The sequence below is a fragment of the Macrobrachium nipponense genome, chromosome 10, assembly GCF_015104395.2.
Source record: "Macrobrachium nipponense isolate FS-2020 chromosome 10, ASM1510439v2, whole genome shotgun sequence".
NCBI lineage: Eukaryota > Metazoa > Arthropoda > Malacostraca > Decapoda > Palaemonidae > Macrobrachium > Macrobrachium nipponense.
In genome coordinates, this window is record NC_087204.1 from 15,143,984 (window position 1) to 15,168,348 (window position 24,365).

Consider the following 24,365-nt stretch of genomic DNA (forward strand, 5'->3'; position numbering starts at 1 on the left):
GGTTCGTCGTAAAAACGCGAGCTTTAGATACCGAGGCGGTCTTTCTCTCCTCATTTACGAACTTTTCGTAAAGTTCGGGACTTATAAATCTCCCCCAGAGAGATTCATATCCGCTATACGAGACAAAGTCCCATAAAGCTATGTAACTTAGATAAGGAGGTATCCTGAGTATAATCCTTCTGCTGCACTCAATCAAGAGTTGAGAAGCGGCGTAATCCTACGGATCTACTTATTCAACTCTGCCCACTGGAAAACTATGTAGACTTACGTAACAATATCATTAATTTTCAAAACTCATAACTATAATGATTCTCAGAAATATACAAATTTCAAAAAGGCCATAGTTGTTTCCTATTACGATAAATGTGCGGTAATTATATATGCATATATACATATATAATAAAATTCACATGTATACATGTGTGCGTGTGTTTAATCGCCGTTAACTGTTATCTAATACTGTTATCAGTTCGCCCCTAAGCGAGTTTCTTAAATTCTATTATAGTGCCACCATAGTGATCATCATGGCGTGATCCGACCTCCAGCTTACCCGGGGAGGGGGGGTATAAATTTCAATGCCCCACACACAGCGAATGTTCAGTCGGATTGTGTGGCATATGTTAGTGGGAGAGTGTGTTTGTCTGTCTGCGTACGTACATCATTTATATCTGTGTTCATGCATGTGCATAAGATATGTATTCAAGTCATAAGAATCTATATCAGCACAAAACTATGAAACTTTTACTTAAATATTCCATAGTTGATGAATTACTCTTCTTCAAATTCCATAGACGTGATCGTCAGAAGGTAGCCCTCCCCATTATCGATAATATAATGTCGTCGGCCGGTCTTAAAATTGGGACGGGCAATGTTTGTTCCGTGACTCACGAAGTTTAAACTTCCGCACGAGATCGTAGGAGGAAGTTGCGACCTCCATGATCGATCGCTGGAACCTCCGTACGACGAAGTTGTTCGAAAGGTAGGTACTACTTATATATTTTGCATGCAATTGCTAGGGTTCTCTTTGTGAATTTAGATGCTTGCGTTTACCGCTAAAGACGCCACTCTCTCTCTCTCTCTCTCTCCTCTCTCTCTCTCTCTCTCTCTCTCTCTGTCTCTCTCTCTCTCACACACACACAAACTCAGATACGCACAGACAAACGTACCACTTAGTTTATTTGTGAGTTTATGTCACTGATATTCCCAAACATACCATTAGTTTATTTACGAGTTTATGTTATGTCACTGATATTCCCAAACATACCATTAGTTTTATTTACGAGTTTATGTTATGTCACTGATATTCCCAAACATGCCATTAGTTTATTTGTGAGTTTGTGTCACTGACAATCCCAAAAGTCCGTTTCATACGACGTCACCCCCAAACCAAATAATAGAACGTCACACCTTTTATGTGTCTCAGTTTTGAGAATGATCTGAACTGCATATACTTTTTATTGTCAGCCGCTTTCGCTTCTAGATGAGTATGACGGCAATTGTCATTTTCTCATGGTTTTTCCTCATGGTTTTTTCTCATTTGCCTCTCTGAACTTCCAGCTTCATTTCTTTTGCACCCCTGAATGCATTTCCTTCCAGAGAGTTTTAAAAGGCTGGAAAATGATTCATCAGGAGGTATTCCATTCCGTGTGCTTACGTTTGCTGACATCCAGGAAAAAAAAAGTAAAATTCATAGGTACCTTGTATGTTAGTCCTCATTCTTATTAGTAGGAACAGCAACAATAATGTATTTATTGCCGAATCATTAATAAAAACTTTCTCGGTATTATCCGTAAGCATTCCTATGTAATAATGGTAGCATACGAGCGAACGTACGAAAGCCTTGCATGAAGAGACACTAAAACAAAAAATAACCGAAAATTCTTTATTCCTATTCGTTTTCATCCTCGAGTTCAAATCCGCATTTCTTTCTGTTGGAGTTCCGCGGCTGGAAATAAAGACCGTAAATCTCTTCCGCTCTCCTGAATGCGGAAAGAAACAAGGTCGTTGGCGAAAAGCTGTTGTGGTTTTTACCATTACTCTCGCAGTTGTAATGTTACTCCTTCCTGGTGGGGCTGCTTTATTAGCAGACGCAGCTATGAAGATGATGAATAACAGTTATAGTGAGCCTGGTCTAAGATCGTGAGACGCAACGCCGTTTATCGTAAATGTGATTTGCAAGCTCCCGACCTGATGATGACTCAGCTGCGAATGAATGGCAGGCGTTAAATTGTGTATATTTCGTTTTTTCAATACCTTCGACGCCAACAACAGTATTTGATAGGAAATATCCCCGCCATGCCAATGAGCAGAATCTTATATGTGTTGCTCGTCAGCTGAATGTAAAGAAAATATTTAGCCATAGCCACATCCTGAAGGGGAATTGGTGAATTGTGTGTGTGTGTGTGTGTATATATATATATATATATATATATATATATATATATATATATATATATATATATATATATATATATATATATATATATATATATATATATATATATATATGGTGTGTGTGTGCTGTGTACGTGGTATATAGAGTACACGTCAGCGCTCGTAAATATTCCAAGATTCCATACTACAGACACGGAAACTTCCCTTTGTGAAGTGGTTTAAGCCTGTTTCCCTAGAGTAATTGAGGCAGCAAAGAAGAGAACTGCGTGAGTCGATGACATCCAATCAATCAAGGAGGTCTACAAGTTGCGTCAGCCACAGCTAACACTAGTCATGTTATGGCTGTCTGATTTCTTCTCTTCAAAACCCTTATCTTTTATTTTTATATCACCGGGTAAAAAAGACGTCACTGATATGAAGAAGATTATAAATTGTACGGCCAAGTAAATTTTCCTCTATTGATAATCTCGTAATTATTGGGGCGCAAAATAGGTCATGAATGACTACAGATGTAAAGGGTCTTTAGTACCCTAAGGGTTTATGTTTTAAATAAACATCTCCCACATTGGACGGTGTCAGAAAGCGTGTTGTAAAAGAAAAGGGTGAAATTTTTCTAGTTATTCCAGAGTTCTACATTTAACAGAAAATTAAATGTAGAGTGTAAAGAAATATCTTTATGCTTTTCGTATATTTCTGTTGTACTGAAAAGTACATTATGTCTTTTGTTTACTTTGATGGTGGTTGGAACTATGGGCATTTGTTTAATGGTAATTTGTTTTATGGTTATAGGATAATTTGCGACTTTGTTTATTATTGAGCCTGAATAGTTCTTGAAAACTGACTGTTTGACAGTTAAATATCCACTCACTCTGCCTTTTGAGTATTTATATTGAGCGGTGCAGAATCCAGGCCAGAAGCAGATTCCAGTAGGACAGTTTTTCCAGCGGAGGAGAGTCAGGATTCCAGTCCAGAGACCAGCACAGAAAGCAGTCCGGAGCGGAGTGGCACCAGACCTTTGAGATTTTCTGACATTATTTTTTACCCTGGAGTTTTCAAGTGTCATGGAGCGATAAACTCCACCTAGGCCGAGCGATAGGATTTCATGTTCGGAGAGAGACAACACGAGTAACTGGACTTATCATCTAACCACGAAAGACCAGGATCTAAAGAAACGTAAGTCAGTTGAGAGACCTAATGCAGGCTCAAAAGGATTGATCTGTTTCTTAGATATAATTTACGCTTATTATAGTTTAAATTATGGTCGCCAACATGTCGAAAAAATTAAAGTAAAGGATTTTATCATTATAATTACCATTATACTTGTGCCTTTGGTTTATAAACCAGTAGAGTTTCATTTTGACTAAGATTAACTACGAACGTAATTCAAATATATTTTTTCTTATTTAGTAACGAGTGTTCATTTACGAAATTTACGTTTTCACGAAGCTAGCTTGCTGAATTTCTTTCCCTTCTCGTTAAATTTGTCGATTAATTTCTTACGTTAAATTGATTCTTTTCAAGAGGTGTATATTCTTTTTTATTATTTTAGGTCCTTTACATATGGTAGATGAGTTACTGTGGAGAGGAAGTGGTGCATACATCCGAAGACAGCTTTTTGGGTGATTTCCTCTCAAGACGAGAAACGGCAGTTCAACATCTATAATTTCACTTATTAAACTCAATAGTTTTCTTTGTCTTTGGTTTAAATCCTCACTGTCAATTCATAATTCTTACCATACGTGTAGTCCAATGTTGGAATGTATTGTGAGAGCCTTTTTATTATATTTATAATTAAAGAATGAATAACCCCGCTGCTACGTTAAACTAAAAAAGAAATCAACATTATTATAATAGTAATACATGTATATTTTCGGAATTGAGATTATTGATTGATTCCTTTATTTAATTTGGAGCTGGAAGGAATAAAGTCTTTTATGTGAATGTGTAATATACGCCTTGGCTTATCAGTTCGGAGAAAGTTAAGTTAATGCGTCTGGTGCCTCTGTCGTTATCTCTGAAATTAGATTCGAGGTTGATTATATCTAAGATTGTATCTAGTGTTTAGCTTAGTTTTTATCTGGGATAGGAATGAATCACACCCTGTGACCCATTCACTAAATTAGCTCATGGTAAGGATAGTCTGGACTCGTGTATTCCATATTCTTAATCACCACCACACCTGCCTCAAAGGTAATATCGTCCATATATATATATATATATATATATATATATATATATATATATATATATATATATATATGTGTGTGTATATATATATATATATATATATATTATATATATATATATATATATATATATATTATATTATTATATATATATATATGCTTTTTTTCCCTAACGTTTGTAATTTTATTTACTCGAAATAGAAGTTAATACATGAAGTATGAAATTTCAAGGTAAGTTATCAAGTTCAGTAAACATTTTAGCTACAAGTATATAAATAAATATATATGTTTATATATAAACACATGTATATTTATATTCATATATACATATGCGTATATAGTATGCAGTTTAAATTTTTTACCAAACCTGATACTCTCAATTGAAGTTTCACACTTCATCTATTATTTCCTATATCGGGTAATTAAAGCTAAAAACTATAAGGGAAAAAAGCCATTTTAGGACATTCTATTTTACTCATTTTTCCGTGGTAATTTTACGCCGTTTACATTTTGGATGACTTTTGTAAAGTGTGCTTTTAGCTTTCACGGTCAAATTCACCTTGGAGATTTCTTTCATTTCTATTTGTTTACGTGCTGGGCTGGGTAAACTATACTCGTTTTTATAGTCACAAAACATTTCGAAATAATTACTCACCATCATTCAAAAGGCAGACGCTATGGAAAACTATATAAAATAGCTCGGTAATTGGTGGTAGTTACAACCATCTTTGTCTTTTTGTATATGATTTAACATCAAGATATATTTATAAGGACACCATAAGTAGTTGTAATCAACTGTCTCAAGAATTATTATAATGTGACTAGTTTTTTTACAATCGACCTAAAGTTATCTTTCAATTGCGTTGATAATCTTTCTTAATACGCTAATGATTACGTCAAAATATGGATATCAGTAAAATAATAGACTCAAAGAACTGCCAGGCAGTATTGGTTAACAATCTCAAAGAAAATTTGAAATTAAACAATAAATGGAAACCCACCATGATATGGCTGTAAGATAAATATAATACAAAGGCTGGAAAAATGCATGAAATATCACTGCAAGAAAGGATTAGTAGCAATGAGAAAATTGAAATGACAGAACGAATTATTTAGACTGAACGACAGGAAGGACACATAGACAAAATAAAGTTTTAACAGCTGATCTGTCGCAACTGATGAGGTTAAGAAGGAAATAGGTTAGTCTGTCATGCTCACATTTAACTGTCGGTAAAAATTTCAGCTCTGCAGTTTCTAGTCCAAGAGTACAGTGAACGCTTCGCAGATATATAAATCATTATAAAAAAAATTTCAACAGAAATATCGCTACTTTTAGTGAAAACAAGAGTATCATCCTATTATACCTTCACCTGTTTTTCGGAGTTAAAGGCATCAGTTCCATATAGTTAAAAGACAGGATGCAAATTTTACTGCGCAATAAATTTACGAAACGAAGAAGGAATTACCAGAGAGAACTCTTAGAGCCACTGAAAACAGAAGGTCGTTCAAATCAGTTATTTTTACTCTGTAATTGACGCTGCAACTGTGGCTGCTGTTGTGCAAGAGAAAGAAAATATCATTTCTCTTCTCGTATAACCACCAACGCACCACATGAAATGGGTGTTACGCGTTTAATAACCGAAATTTTTATCGGGAAATACAATTGCTTTCTGGAACGACCTGCTACCATTTCCAGGATTTCATCATAATATTTCCCCACCCCCACTTAACGCACAGTTAATTCCGCATAATAATCAGCTAAAATGAGGGAGAATTTTTATTAATTTATGCAAAAGAGAATTTAGAGAATTACGGGATTAACCCCAATTCTCCAGGAATTATGGCCGGTTTCGCTTCTTTATGCTGTGATGAATTCGAATGAAAATACGTTAATAATGAAATAAAAATTTCAACATTACGTTTAAATGTTTATTTTATTTTTTAAAGTTTTTTTTTGTTTTTTTTTTTTTTATTCGGGTAAAGGTTTCGTACTCAGTTAGGTAACATTCGAACATTTATTTAAAAGAATTCAAAAGGAGCTTCAATTCCTCTTGAACATATGGGTGCATTATCGTTATCTTTACCTCGGTATCAAATATTACCGAAATATTATCATGAACAGCAAACACACTCAATATCTTGACATTAAAATCAAGCTGTACAAGCATACGTCATACCACGAATTTCATCTAATGCAAGGTGCGTGCATTTCTCTTTGACCCATGCAAACACCTATATTGAGTTCAAGGCAAATGCATGGATGCGATTTCTGCATTGTGCTTACCAAAATGAAGACATGAATCCCAAGGGAAGAAGAATTCTGAGTGGAAAAATGCTTGCAACCTTTCCATTTCTCGAGTGACTGGCATCTAAAGCGGTGTCTTTATTATTACTCGAGATTATGACATTCCCGGCTGGACGAAATACGTTGCTTACGAAATATGAATTACCAGCGAAACATGACAATAAACATAGGAAATAATATAGGGGAAAGATTTCATTGCATTTAGTATTCAACTCATTTAATGTTAGATGCAATCAACGTAGTAGCCAGTGAAGATAGTGCTCAGTAAATTCAGTCATCTGAGACAACAGTCTTCATTAAGGTCGCCAGTAATGTTCAGTTATACCTACACATTTATGCCTGCGGGCAAAACTGAACCCACTAACGTTCAGTTTTGCCTGCGCAGGTATAACTGAACGTTAGCGGGTTCAGTTGTCCCTGCACGCATTTGCCATTTATGTAGCTGTTAATAGCCGTTGTATTCAGTGGTTTGGTCTCTTGAGCTATACAATGAATCACATCGTAACTATATTTCTTAGTACTGTTATTTAGGTACCAGGAGATCTTGGCGAGATCTATCTATTACTGATGAACGTCTGATATTTTAGGTCAAAGTGAATAACGCCTTCAACTAGTTGCGAAATGGCATTTCTTTTTATTCGTATTAATTATTCAAACAGTCTTGAACAAGGTAGTTAATGAAAACTTTTTCAGCGAGAGAGAGAGAGAGAGAGAGAGAGAGAGAGAGAGAGAGAGAGAGAGAGAGAGAGAATAGTATTACTGTCTTCTAAATATAAAGGAAAATCTGCCTGTATACCAAACCAACGTCAAAGCATAATAGCGCATAATTTTTTACGCAAAGTAGCATTAGTTTAACCACGAGAATCACACACCATTTACGTCTCTCTCGCCAGGAGCATCGTTTACGCATTTCGCTAAAGGTCGAGAGAGAGATATCAACGTCACCCCAACAAAAGGTTACACGCGAGTGATGGTATACATAAAAGAACTGCTGTGTCTGCCATTCGTATGAATGCGGATTCCCGGTAAGCTGGGAATGGGAATAACTTTAAAGCTTAAATGACACTCCTGGAATCCTTCTTCTTTCGTCGAGAATATCATGGGAGATAATGCGTGTCTATTCTGGGGCGGGGGGAGGGGGGGATGGGGTGCCGCTCTTTTTAACGCAGTAGTTGTGCTTCGATAACAAGCTCGGAATTTTGCTTGACTATTTCTCGAGCTGGGGACTGAGACTCTCTCTCTCTCTTTCTCTCTCTCATCCATTTTCATATTTTCAGAATGGAATATTAGAGAATGAAGTTATTATTTCTGTCTCTTAGTAGATTATATATATATATATATATATATATATATATATATATATATATATATATATATATATATATATATATATATATATATATGTTATATAAAAGAGGGCTATAATTAATAATGTGTTTAATATACCATTGTAATGTGATGTGCTGTGACTTTTTTAGAATGTGCAGACTTATCATTTTTAACTTCCCATGGAGACAGAGTCCAGGCAACAACCTAAGAATGTTGATATCTCTTTTTTGGGTGGTATGATGTTAAAGTACCTTATTTAAGCATATCAGTGTTGTGAGGCTATTGTTCAAGGTGCCTTTGAAAACTGGCTGTGACCAGTTACTTGGGGCATTGACGAAGAGTGTGAATTCATCTGTACGTGTACGAGCTATGTCCGTTGATAACGGCAAGTTTTAAGCAGAATGGGGGGGACGGCTGCCTTGGGGAGAAAGAGCCTGGATGGCTCTATAATGTATTTTTGTTTAAGTGATATTCCAAGCTGTAATGGGTAAGTTACTGTGATTTAGCCAAAGTTGTAGCTTACTTGTCTGTCTTTATATTTTGTAAAGATGTTCTATTTCATTTGATCTTTTGACTTTGTCTTTACAATTGTGTGTGCTCACTAGTGTGTTCTCCTGTCTTTTAAACAGGCGGTTCTAGTGAGGGGACTAAGTGTCCTAGTGAGGGGACTGAGTTTCCTAGTGGAGGGAACTATAATATTTTGGAGAAGAGATAATTGGTGTGACTAATTACTGATTAAGACTATTAAAATACCGGGGGGTTATCTGAGTTAATTGATCTGTGAATTACCATTCTATTAAATACCCTGTAAGAACCTGAATCATTCAAGTAGTACTTTACTTTGAATAAATGTATATTTTTATAGCTCCGACTCTGATTTGATGACCTGATGGAATGGAGGAGAGAGAGAGAGAGAGAGAGAGAGAGGAGAGAGAGGAAGGAGAGAGAGGTGGGGGGGGGAGGGGGGGGGGACTGAGTGTTACCAGTTCCCCTAACACTCTGGCTTTACGCATACCAAATATGAAAATAGTGGGGGGCGACGCTCCTCGTTGTTAATATATGTGTGAGTGTGTGTGTGTGTGTGTGTGTGTGTGTGTGTGTGTGTACGGTGTGGGTGTGAATGTACACATACTTGTGCATACGGGAAAAGGTGAAGATGAGATGCGTTATTTAATGGTAAAGGGTTCTTTATTGTCTGTTGAGTTTTGACTTGATGTAGACCGTAGATTGAACAGATCCCTTTGCAATCATCTAGGCTAAAATGTAGCTTATCTCGGGCTCTGCAACGCAAAATAATCTCAAGCAGAGAATGAAATCTTTAAACCTTGTTCCCTCTTTATGTAGTCCTCCATTTATTGCCTTTCTGTGTCCGTGCCTTGAAAAATTCAGCACAATCGTTTACGTCTCCTGAGGCACTGAGTATATGAATTATACATGAGGTACTATAAATATGTGGTATTTCCCTATAGGCTTTGTTCAAATAAAGGGAGTACGTAGAAATACTTCTTATTAGCCCTCAGCACATACCCGCTAAGTCACTGCTAAGCTACGAATAATTTAACGACACTCCTTTGAAAGTGAAAAAAAATAATTAAATAGATGAAAAATATAAATTATTCATACAGACGAGACGGGCGATTTTAATAACGAATGAATTAGATTTGGTTTGGGAATGATTGTGAAGAATTTGAGGAATTTTCATCAGATGTGAAAGAAATGGATAAATGCATTTGAAAAGATGGAATTTTTTTTATAAAAACTTTGGAATTGCGTAATGATAAGCAAGTAAAAAGGTCTTCATCTGACACTGTATATAAAGATTTCTGTTATGAAATGCCCCTGAGTAATTCCTCTTAACTAGGCCAGGGCAAAACCTACCGAGAGCAGGACAGTTGGAATATAAATTTCGTTATCTCTCTCTCTCTCATACATATGCAACTAAGTGAATGACAATCACAGCTGTTCATCCTGTCAGTGTACATCACTAATTTACACGTGAACGTTAAAGCATAATTTGCAGACAATATTCATACAAGTTATAGGATGCAGCTGTGCATAAGGTTAAAGAAATATGCGAAATGGGGAAGTTTAAGATAAAGACGCACTGGCTCAAAACCGTGATTTGAACATGTTTACGTTGATGTTTTTACAATATGGTTAAAGAGGAGTGAATTTTTTTAACCTTTCCTCTTTCGTTCTAGGGAACACGAAGTATGCGGCAAGCTTCATTTCATGAATGACTGACTCGTATGGGAAGGCCTTGTGAGTTCCGTAAATATATTGTTGATACGGTCACTCACCGCTGAATGCCTTCGTTGATAATAATGCCACATCAGTTCTTACCTATGTCGATCTTTTGTTACCTCCCCCTTTGGCACTCTTAGCCAACCAGCGGCCTACTCATACTTGGTCCCTTTCCAGCCAATTAATTCAACGGTTCTTTACGTCTCCCCCTCTTCCTCTTCCATTCGTCTTTAATCTCGGATGCTGGGATTTTCTGACTTGGTGCCTTTTCTGATTTCATCAATGGAGGCTTATTCAAATCAAAACCTTAGATCTTTTGATGTGTGCGTTTTCTTTGGAATGTCCAGTCACCTTCTCGTCAATAGAATAATTTGCTTTCCATTTTTCCTTCAAAATTGGCGAACATTTCCATGAGCAGCATTATTCCAAAAAGAAGGTGTTCTCCTCCTCTAAAGACATTGCAAATAGGGTGACACAAGTCTCGACGGAAAAGTCTATAATAATGACCTGATGCCTTTGGCAAGTGTTCTGCTGAGCTACAGACACCCAGAATTTATTTCCCGGGTAATTGGCAGTATATTACCCTAGGTTAACCAGGCTAGAAAGACTATCTGCCTCGTTATAACACCAAAATATCAACTTTTTTGCAAACGCCTCTCTTCAGCCAGAAGCAACGAAGGTTTATAAAGCGAGAATGATAATTTTTCATGTATGAAATCGTTTCTTGACAGACTCCCTGGATGCTGTGTAGCTTGGTTACAATAATTCCCTTGTTCATGTTTACCTCACTGGCAAACATTTGCTCTATGGTGAAATCACAGCCTTTTATTTTTATTTCAGTAGCTGAGTATTCAAATATGTATTCGTAAATGCGTAAACGAATAGCATTTTTAATTTATTAGAACCGTGTGTTTGACTTTTCCGCGCTGCGTTGCAGGTACTTTCGTAATTACCCGCCAAAAAATATTAAATTAAACCTTTCTAGCGGTAATGGCATTAAGATAATGAGCAAAAAGGATGCGATGCCATATAAAATTAGATTTCGTAAACACTCAACGAATTAGTGGAACGAGGGAGAATCACTTATAAAGCAATATTAAAGTATACTGTACACTTATTTTCTGAAATTGTCGTATGTAACATTATTAATATTCTCCATTCTTATTTCGGAGATAAATTTCAAATATCGAACGCGAATAAAAAAATGCTAATGAAGGCATGCGCTTACGATCGAGCTGAATTCATATGAAATATCAGTAATAGCTTGATGTAACTGAACCTTTAGTGAATTGTGATAAGTATTCAGAAAACTCTCGAAGCTTATTAAGGAATGTAAATACCTCATTATTCTTATCTGTTACACACATACTTTTCGTTCAGCAATGAAAGTAACCACTAATACGTCAAGTTTTACATAGTTTTGCTTTGTTTCCGGAGTCTATGTCAACACAGGCAAAAGGTCTTGTAGCTACAGAAAGAAAAGCTCCAAGAGGAGGGTGTTAACATAACCACATCCTTGGATTTCTTGTCTACGAACACGAGTACAGACACATCTTGCATTGTTTGGATTTCGGTCTCCTAATGACTCATAACTTTTAAAATACTTTTTTCATTATTATTTATTTAGGTTAGGTAAACGTCATTATAGTGGTTTGTTGCGGTAGACCGTTAAGTATGAATATTTATGCTTGATATAACAAAAATGATGGTGGTTTATCGTGGTATTAAAATGATGGTGATATGAAATATTAAGAAATTTCAAAATGACGATTTTAAATTAGTGCGGTTAAGAGGATTTTTTAAGATTTCGCAAAACAGTTCACTTGTCCTTTGAAATACATACCACTTGGACAGGGCTGGGAGGGTGACGAGTCTCTCTGTTAACCTGTTCCATAATTGGCCATTTTATCGAGATTTAGATACAAAATAGAAAAAAGGAGAAAAATATTAAAATGCATATTCCAAAAGTGTCTGCATACTGGTAAGCATGGCCCCTGTGTGAGAAAGTCTATTTTGTCCTCTTTCGAGGTACGAGAAATTTACATTGCAATAGTTTATCAAGATCAAAAGGTCGTTACTAAAAATATTAATGCATGCAAGATGAAATCACAAGACTAAGAAAATATTATAGGACTGACAATTCAAACCTTTTACCGTCAATTTCCTCATAGGTCCCAGTGCTTGGCCTTTGGCCTAAATTCTATATTCAATTCAATTCAATTCAAACAGCGCCACATAATCCGATCACGATGGATTAAGTGATTTATGCGATTGAATGAAAGCCAGTGCCGATCGTGTCAAGCCATCAAAGGGGAAATCATTTAAAATATGAGCTGCCTCTACTGGTCGCGAAAAATAATAGAGTACGGATAACAAATGGTTTTGGCAGCCAAACACGTTCACTTATATTTTTACGGTAATGAAATAGAACATTATTTTGAATAATGATTTTCATAGGGAAAAACTCTCTATCGCGAGAGTATATAGTATAATGTTCTAAAGGGTCCACAATAATACAAAGTGTCAAAAGTATTATTGTGGACCCTTTAGAACAAATGATTTTCATCTCAAATATATGCAGAGATTATAATAGGGAAAGTTTTTCAAAATACATACTATTTTTTTTACATACTAGGTAATGATAGTTAAGATATCACTGATATTTAAAAGGAACCGTAGCAATCATAAACTATTGCCATAGTAAAAACAAAATTATTCATAAAAAGTATATTCAGGCAATAGTCCCGTGGCTTTTTATGTGAACGGAAATTTGGGATTTTCGTTGGGGGTGGGGGGGGGGGGAGGGGGCAGGGTCGGTTATTTGCATGATAGACACTCCTTCAGACATTTCCTTAAACTCTTAACATTAAAATGACCAAGAAATAAAGTCGAATTAAATCATTTTGATTTTGAAGAATCGAAATGATAGTGAAGAATGGATCTTGAAAGTACTTAGTACCGCAGTATGTGTTTGAAGGATTGGTTATTGACAGCATGAATATATCTGGAAAATTACTTTGCTCGTAGAAAAGTTCTTTGGACCTGACTGAAGTGGCAATCTCATCCTTTAATGTTTTCGTATTATGCATCACATCTAATTCACCGGACAACTTGTCACTTGTCCAAAATCTTGCATTATCTTCATATATATCAGGCCGCCCTCAAGCCTTTATCCAGCTGCGCGATAATTCGTGATTGTACCAGGTAATAAGGAGAGAGAGAGAGAGAGAGAGAGAGAGAGAGAGAGAGAGAGAGCTTGGTTATAGCTATTAAAAATGGATTCATAGCACATAGGCTATTGACGCCGTAATAAATTAGTTAGCATAAATTACCAGGTAGAAAGAAAATTTCACGTGAAACCTCTCTCTCTCTCTCTCTCTCTCTCTCTCTCTCTCTCTCTCTCTCTCTCTGGTTATCGTGATTCGCCTAAAGAGTAACAGACTTTTCTGCTAAACGGAGGTATATCTAAAAGCATTACGGTACAGATTATACAATCAACTGCCATTTGAAAAAGAGAGAGGGTGTATCTGATTCAAAGGAAAAACTTTTTTTTTTTTTTTTTTTTTGAGTGGTTTCCAAACAAATCAGGGTAATGGGCATTCGTAAACAAGGAATCACCGTTCATACTACCTGGAATCCACTGGTGAAGGTTTGATTAAGGAGTTTATTTCGGTTTGAGTTATTTTGGTCTGGGGAAAATGCAGTCATTTCCAACTGAATGCTTCGGCACATGTAACCTATTCTAAAACAGTAGAGGAAAGGGAACAAGGCGTGATGCGACCTCCAGCTTACTCGGGACGCGTGCAAGATTTTCCCTTCGCGCTCAAGTTGTAGACATTATATTCCTGAATTAACGGGAAGTGTTTTTCGTAATTAATACTTAAACTTAGCACTGCTTAGGTATACTAACACCAAGGATCAAGTATAAAGGGCACCAATTAAACACATTCATATATTCTCAGTTATATGAGGAAACACAAAATTATCGAACAGAAACATAGCCTAAATTCAGCACACCAGATAAATTAAAACGTGCTGAAATCTACGATCAAATAGAGCCTCGTTTCGCCAAAGAAAATTAAAATAAATACGCTATATTTTATTAGAAATAATTTATATGTACTGTTTATATTTTTTTTTTTTTTACATTTTCATCCTAATAAAATCATAAATATCCTTTCCTAAAATTTCTGTGTCCTTAAACTCAACGCGAAACATCCGTTTCAGGCCTTTTTAATGCTTTCCTAAACCCCCCCCCCCCCCCCCCCCCCCCCACCACAACAATAGCAAAGAGCGGTGTCTACTTGAAAATTTATTATTTTAACAATAATTTTACAAGTGAAAAATCTTTATCAAACATGATTATATTTGAGGATTATACTAAATATTGCCCATAAATGATTATTGACATAAAAATATAGCATATTCGGTTTGATGTCAGTTCATGATTTTAATTATACTGGGAGTACGTACTCTTTTTCATACTCTCTCATTCTATTTCATGAAAATAGAAAGACGAAGGTTATGGCCTTTTTGGCCTTATTCCAGACTTCCATCTTAACTAGTGATACTATTACGTTAAGCGTTTAACGTACCCAAGAAAATAAAAGCATATAAAACAGCATCCTCCACAAGCTTAATATTGCATCCTATTTGTACACTTGAATTCATTCTTAAATTCATTCAAGTCATTTCGTGGAATGGATCGTTACGGAGCGCTGGTTGTGACGTCACACGTGGGATGAAGTTTCCCTTTGAGACAAAAATGAGCGCCTGCTTCTCTTGTAAACTTTTCCAACGATGCTCATTTGCATGAAGCCTCACTAATAGCTTCTTTGGGAGAGAAATACGGTATTTCATGTTCTATTCTGGGTTTCCATTTTCAGGCTTAAAAATCCAAATTCCTTACGTTAAGAAGCAATTTTGTCTAAATATCTTCATAGCAAAATCTCAGCGTAGTGTCGTCTTTCATATTTTCCTAGATATTATGGAATGTTTGTGTTATCAGAGATATATTCCAACAGATGTTCCAAGTATTCGTTTTAGATTCTAAACAAGAAGAACGGGAATCTTTCCAGAAATTAAACTCCTTAATAAGAAATTGAGTAAATTAATTGCTTTATTTTCACTTTGGAGAACCATAGGAGACTGAACAGAACCTGCAGACAAGTCTCACCATTGAGCTCTTTCATTTTACAAAGTAAATCTTTAGGCTTCTCTCCATTGACTCTTTTTACGTAATCTCTCCTTATTCTCTAAGTCCGTCTCTCCTATTTGTTGACAATATAGCTTCATATACTTAGTTTAATACATACTAATTTTTTTGATCCATTCTTTCTCTCCCATGCCTACCGGGGGACAACAGACCAGATGAGATTTGGGAGGAAAATAATATAGTCATGTATTGCAATAGAAACAGTAAAAAACCAGCGGTCTTTAGCTTTCAGTTTTATGTGAAATGGAATCGACAAATGGCAACACAGGTTAACCGATGATATCTTGTTTACCAACTAGTTACATTTTTGATGGGCGAACTAATATAATCCCATTATATTGAGGGTTAGTGTGCAATGCATACGCAATATCTGCTATCAAACACATCATAAACCATCAAGGAATGAACGTAGTTTCAAGCAATAAATACGTTTATCTCGAAGTGCTTAATTGAGCACTAGGGCTAATTCACCAGAGTCAATGACTCAGTGTGGCTTCAGTCGTTCAGTAGCGAACAGCTGTGAGGTTGTTTGTCCTGTGCGTGCTGGTACTTTCGTTGGTTGTTGTTAGCGTACATAAATATTGCAGTGCTGAAGCTTATAGATATTTGAATGCGTTAATCAGTGGCCAACCTACAAAATCTACGGCTGCAATGCTATAGGCCTTTATGTGATGAAAAGACGCTAATACTTTGATGTGATGTTAATTGAAAACGAGCTTGAGCTCTTGTAAATGAAATGCACATATGTTCAAGTGACAATAAGTCCTTTATTTATGGAAAATAAATCATACAGCAAGTGAAAGGTAAGGTCTGAGACTTTCATACGCTAGTGGTAGTACATTAAATGTTAAACTTTTTATTGATTTATTTAACGATTTCAAATAAAATTACACTACTGTTTGTTTATCATTTTGGCGAAAGAATAGGTAGAAGGCTAAGTTAGCAATGCAGTGGTCTGCTTAGAATTGGTTTATACCTCTTTAAAAAGTCTTAGGGTAGTATTGCCATCTCTCTCTCTGTATATATATATATATATATATATATATATATATATATATATATATATATTACATATATAATGGTATGTATGAATATATATATATATATATAGAAATATATATTACATATATAGTATGTCTTTCTCTTTTCGCACTTGATACAGTTCATAATCACAAAATACTCTCAATTGATCATGAGAATATACTAGACCTTTTTGATTTTACAGCAGCTCAGTCGATAGCTCCTGAAGAGGTTTAGTGGTGATATTTATTTCCTGCCACTTTCTCTTCAGTTCACTTGTTCTCCATTCTGCCCAGTAATTACTCTCATTGTTTGTACCCCCTTCGTCGCTGCATCTCTCTTATTACCAATTAAGCCTTCATTATCGTTTCCCTGACCCCCTTGCTTCCCTGTCTTGACCTAATATCCTGTCCACATTGTGCAAAAAGGAGTCCATATCAATTGCCTGAAAGTCTTTGTGTCAGAGAATGGGTTTTGCTCGTCATTTCGTGAGCTATTACCGAGTTTGTATTCTTATTGTAATTCGATGTGAAAACCTCCGTTATAGAAAATGGGATGTGGCTTAGTCTACGACCTTAGAAATGTCTGGTATACGTGAAATATTTTCTCTTACTCGTTGAGTAAGCTTACAAACTACCTTCTTCTTCTTCTTCTTCTTCTTCTTCTTCTTCTTCTTCTTGGGGGTAGGAAAGGTCTGAGGAAAAGCCTATATAGGTGTGAAAAAGGTATTTCGCGTTGAGTTGAAGATACAGGAATTTTAGGATAGGATATTTATGATTTATTTATTAGAATGAAAATGTAACAAACGAGTAATGTGCATGTTAAACAGTGCAGAAAAATTGTTTCTAGTAAAATATAGCGTATTTATTTTAATTTTCGTTGGTGGAAGAAAGAAGGCTCTATTTGACTGTAGGTTTTAGTAAATTTTAATTTACGTAAGTTAGGAATGTAATGTTTACAGCTTATGCGTAAAGGGAAAGTCTTGCACGCACTTACTCTGCAGGTAAGTGCGTATATGACTTTTGGAGAAAATAACATATGCTCCGTTTGATTGGCACAAATACATGATTAAATAATAGATGTTTAAATACTGTAAAGTCACGAGGAATATGATAAAAAAAATGAAAAATAAAATAAAAGGAGTTGGCTTGCACGTAAGTAAAAAATTATAGCATGATTCGAAAAAATGAATATGTAGGTCATAAGAATTTTTTTTTTAATCCAGAAAAATCTCTTTCTATATCCGAGACTCTCTAAAAAGGGAAAGGGATTACCATGAGACTTGGGCGTCAGAGCCGGAAAAAGTGTCTCATGGATCTGAAAAGGAATTGGGTACAGGATGAAAAAAGGCCGCAAATAAAGAGAAAGCGATTCTTTTGATAACTAACTCTTTGGGCAACTTTCAGAGAGAGAGAGAGAGAGAGAGAGAGAGAGAGAGAGAGAGGTGAGAGTCAGAGAGAGAGATGGAGATTGTTTATTTTTTTACGTTTTCATTGTATGAAGTCCCGTTGTGGATCTCTCCTTTTTTTTTTTTAAATACAATAGTGTTTAAAATTTAAATAAAAACGTTTTTTATCCAATCAAATAAAGTAGCCAGATCTGTATTTCTTGTTATTGTAAATGCAATTGTGTTTAAATATACATGTTTTATCCCATATCAAATATCTGTATTTCTGTTTTTAAACGCTACAGTGCTTAAATACACAGGTTTTGTCCGCTATCAAAATAAAGTAGCCAGATCTGTGTCTTATATTAGGTAGTACGTTAGCTGTAGGTTATCCCATCCCTTTTCAAATTGCATGCAAGTCATTGGACGCACATAACAAGTGTTTACAATGCCAAAGAAAACCCAAACTCTCCTTTGTCGTTAGCTTTGCCCATTTCCATACGCGGTCGCTGTTTCTTATCGGCCTTATTCACCTTCCCCAGCCAATGCATCCTGACTTCTAAAACTTTCTGCCGCATGTCATCTGTTACTGAATCCTTCCAGCTGAATTTTGGCCTTTTCTCCTTTCCTCCATACTCATAACCTTTCTACACCCATGATCTCTGTTATCTCATCATAAACATGAACCAAAGCCTACTGTAGTCTTCTGTCCGTCTGATCAATTCATTCTGATTCTATTTTTTTTTTTTTTTCTGTGACTCCGCTCATCCATTCCAGCATCCTCATCCGTTCGTGAGACTACTCATCGGCCACGTTCCAGCTCTGTAAATCATCGCTGGTCTAAGATTTAGCAAAGATTCCCTTTTGACCTCTGCAATATTGAATGTTATCACATCACCGTGATTCATCTACACTCATTAAACTACAAATGCTCTTTTATATGTAATTCCCTCTACCTCGGAATTGATATATTTTCATATATGTAAACCGAGGAAGAATTTTTTAGTTTATAAGAAATGCGTCGGTTCATGGGCTCAAACCACGAAACCAATAATTCAAGACGTACACTGAAGCTCTTCACCCACAAGGCTATCTGCCGGCTAATTTCTTATCAACAAAAAAATTCCCCAACGGTTAACATATATAAAAATGTGAGTATTAATTCCGAGGTAGAGCGAATTAGATATTAAAGGACAGTTGTAGTTTAATGAGTATACACACACACACACACACACACACACACACACATATATATATATATATATATATATATATATATATATATATATATATATATATATAAATATATATGCATGTTTGTGAAATACAGGACTAAATAGACATCCACACTATACCGTTAGTTTCAGCCATGGCGTGCATCATACCATAGTTACATCCAGCACAAGATCAAAGATGGAAAGATTCTCAGTAACGTTGAGGGGAAAGGGAAGCAAAATAGAGATTTAGAGGGTGCAAGGCAAATAAATTAAACGGGTAAACAAAGAGGGAGTGGAATTAAACAGTAAACATCGAGGGAAGAATGAAGAAAGGTCGCCCATAAAGAATATCAAAAAGCTATGACATGGTAACAGGGCACTGAGGAAAGAATTGTGGGTGGAGAGAGAGAGAGAGAGAGAGAGAGAGAGAGAGAGAGAGAGATGGCAAACTGACGGGTAAATAGATCTATGAATACAACTAGCAGAGACCATTTAAACAGAGACTTTAATCATTTTTTGTTTGGCAAGATCGAAGTTGTTACCAAAAGGTGTCAGATAGGTTATGGTTCAGTTTTTTATATGACACTGATTTAGAAGTAAAAGTATGTTGATCAAGTCAATAGTTTTAAAGCGCTTAACATTTGCAGGAAGCACTACTGATATGCGCGGCGAAATAAAGCTAGAAAATAAATTATATATAATATACCAAAATATGTTTAAACCTGTGCTCTGAGATATTTGTATTCAGATCTGAAAATCCAGATGAGAAACTTGGCAGGATGTCGACGCTCTAGGAGATAGTGACCCCTTTTTCAGACTCGAATTAATCTGCTTGGAACAGATGTACATATATAGCCCTTACAATGGTCCCTATACGTCTCCGAAGTGCCATAGAGCAAGAAGGCGCCTCAGTGGCGTGATCGGTTTGGTCTTGGCTTACCACCTAGGTGGCCGCGAGTTCGACTCTCGAGCATTCCACTGAGGGGTCAGAGATGTGTGTTTCTAGAGATAGAAGTTCACTATCGACGTGGTTCGGAAGTCACGTAAAGCCGTTGGTCCCGTTGCTGAATAACCACTGGTTCCATGCAACGTAAAAACACCATTCAAACAAACAAACAACATACTGCAGTACAAATATCATGTGGAAAGGAACAGAGAAACTAAAACTTTCTCCCATCAGTTTTCTCTCTCTTCTGTGTTCCTCAGTTTCCTTTTGATTTTTCTGTGTATTTTGAGATAGTCGCCTTTTCCCTCGGCCAGAAACGAAAACCAAAAGCAGTAAAAAAAACAACTTGGATGTATCTTTAAGGTACTGAATCTTGTGATCGCAAGAGTAGATGATTTGGCTTTGATCTTACCACTGCGTATAAGCAATACCACGTTCAAAAAATTGCAATACTATTATACATATGTGTATTTAGTCTCCCGGCAAACTTCTGTTAGCTAAAACAGACGGATATACACATCCAACAATGAATTCTTCAGCTGGCTTAGTTATTGTCAGTGTATAAGGGCAGCTGGCTTTTTTAATGAGAAATTTACAGACAAAATCAAAATGGTCTAGCTAACGTCTTCATACATTCTTAACTATCCTCCTGGACTGCCAACAACTCAAATGTGCGCGCGTGCGTGTGTCTTTGTGTATGTGTGTGTATGATGATAAAATACACACGATCCAGCAAAACTCCTCTCTACCCTAAAAGACTTCAGTTTTACTCTTCATTCCAATATCATTTTCAACTCTCTTTACCTCAAAAACTTCAGCCAACTTTTATAACGAAGCCACAAAATTAGTCTGGCTGAGATCTGGTATTGGAAAAGTTCCTGCAAATATTTCAACGTCATATTTCCGTCTCGTTCGTATTACCCAGAATTATCCTCGGAAGCAATCTTCCGATAAACATAATAACTTCTCTCTTCTTTCTCATGTTTTCTGAAAGTTCAGACTTTTAGGATAACATCGTGACACCTAGAGCTGTTTTCTTTTTATTAACCAGTAAAATGAAATCATAATAATAACTTTGTAGGTATCAAATTAGACGATTATTTGGCCGTATACCGATGCTTTATGTATCATAAAAATAGAAATATTTCAGAGGATTATGAAGATATTTCACTATATTGAGAATTTTCCAGATAGGACCGTAAGTTTTTTGCTTAAATTTTGCAGCTCTTTATCATATCCAAGCTTATAAAAAAAAAAAGCTCTCGTTCATGATAATAGTAACATTTTACAGAATAAAGATACCTGCAATTTAAACAAATCTTTATCTCGGTTAGACTCTCTCTCTCTCTCTCTCTCTCTCTCTCTCTCTCTCTCTCTCTCTCTCTCTCTCTCTCTCTCTCTCTCTCTGAGTAGGCAAACAGCCAACTCCTTTAGCCGTTTAATGGGATCATGTGAATACCACCAGCCTGATAAAAGGGTCAGTCTTAAATATATTTAAAAAAAAATCAGAATAACGTAATGACTTTGTCGCAGTGCAGAAAACACCACTTCTTCCCTTTTTTCTAATTTTTCCTCGCTTTTCAGTTATACTACTGCAATTATCTCGAATATTTTCCCCAAAGTTTGAAAATTGTACTTGTAATGAAGGTCCCTTCATCGTCCTTGTAATTCTCGCGCTTTAAATAAATTGCTCAGAGTACACTAAATAAGCGACTCTTTTGGCTGGTTTTTTCTTCTAATTTTTTTTTTTTTTTTTTTTTTTTTTTTTTACGTCAGTGTATAAAGTTGCCAACTGCATAACTTTTATACTTAACATTTTTCTTCAGAAATTTTTGCTATTTGGTCTCTCGTTTCGTGATTTTCTTATGAGACTTTAATGAAGTATAGGTCTGCTTTTATCTGTCACTCAGCACTCATTTATGTATCCTCTATGTTAATAATAATAATAATAATAATAATAATAATAATAATAATAATATAATAATAATAATAATAATAATAAGGGATAAAGCTACCAATCGAGCAAACATCAAACACACAGATGAGACAGGATACAAATACCTGGGAATAATGGAAGGAGGGGATGTAAAACACCAAGAGATGAAGGACACGATCAGGAAAGAATATATGCAGAGACTCAAGGCGATACTCAAGTCAAAACCCAACGCCGGAAATATGATCAACAAGCCCATAAACACATGGGCAGTAGGCCAGAGAATTAGATACAGCGCAGGAATAGTGGACAATGGACGAAGGCAGAACTCCGCAGCATAGATCAGAAAACCAGGAAACATATGACAATACACAAAGCACTACACCCAAGAGCAAATACGGACAGACTATACATACCACGAAAGGAAGGAGGGAGAGGACTACTAAGTATAGAGGACTACGTCAACATCGAAAACAGAGCACTGGGGCAATATCTGAAAACCAGTGAAGACGAGTGGTTAAAGAGTGCATGGGAAGAAGGACTAATAAAAGTAGACGAAGACCCAGAAATATACAGAGACAGGAGAATGACAGACAGAACAGAGAACTGGCAAAACAAACCAATGCACGGACAATACATGAGACAGACTAAAGAACTAGCCAGCGATGACACATGGCAATGGCTACAGAGGGGAGAGATAAAGAAGGAAACTGAAGGAATGATAACAGCGGCACAAGATCAGGCCCTAAGAACCAGATATATTCAAAGAACGATAGACGGAAATAACATCTCTCCCATATGAAGGAAGTGCAATACGAAAAATGAAACCATAAACCACATAGCAAGCGAATGCCCGGCACTTGCACAGAACCAGTACAAAAAGAGGCATGATTCAGTGGCAAAAGCCCTCCACTGGAGCCTGTGCAAGAAACATCAGCTACCTCGCAGTAATAAGTGGTACGAGCACCAAACAGAGGGAGTGATAGAAAACGATCAGGCAAAGATCCTCTGGGACTATGGTATCAGAACGGATAGGGTGATACGTGCAAACAGACCAGACGTGACGTTGATTGACAAAGTCAAGAAGAAAGTATCACTCATTGATGTCGCAATACCATGGGACACCAGAGTTGAAGAGAAAGAGAGGGAAAAAATGGATAAGTATCAAGATCTGAAAATAGAAATAAGAAGGATATGGGATATGCCAGTGGAAATCGTACCCATAATCATAGGAGCACTAGGCACGATCCCAAGATCCCTGAAAAGGAATCTAGAAAAACTAGAGGCTGAAGTAGCTCCAGGACTCATGCAGAAGAGTGTGATCCTAGAAACGGCGCACATAGTAAGAAAAGTGATGGGGACTCCTAAGGATGGCAGGCATGCAACCCGGAACCCCACACTATAAATACCACCCAGTCGAATTGGAGGACTGTGATAGAGCAAAAAAAGAAAATAATAATAATAATAATAATAATTTTTTATTAATAAACAGGCGAACTTACTAGATAATATACTTAGGGATATGCAGTCACAGGCATCTTTCAACATAATGTATATTTAGAGGGGGTTGTATATAGTTCTAGGTACAGATTTTCCTTAACCTCTGAAGATTAGAGTAAGGAATATTTTTTATTATCCTTCTGACCTTCTCCAGTTTCGTGAAGTGAAAGCTGCTTGGAAACTCATATTTCATACAGCTAATTGATTTTATCTTTAAGGCAAAGATCAATAATAATGTTTCAGTACTGAGATATAAAATTTATAAGACAGACTATGTTAAAAGAATTATTACTCTGAAACATTTATAACAAATCATATTTAGTTAGAATATTTTTGTATTTCACTGTAACTTATGACTGTTTATTTTGAAATGTGCATCGAGTACCTTTTGGACAATAATCTAAATAATGATGGCTAAAATATACTTCATTTTGTAACCACATATTTGTTGATGGAATTTTAGATGGAAGCAAAAGCCTTCAAAAGTAAATTCCGGACTATAATTTGCAAATCTCTCAGGTTTTATATTTTATACAACACCGTCCTGTTTCTTAAACGAAAGATAAAACAATAGGAATAGTTCGTGCAGAGGAAACGCGTAGTCTGCTTTCTGGTTTGGTTGTTGATTTGTAATATTTATAATTTCTTATACGTCACGTACTCCAGATAAATAGTGACACGGAAATATT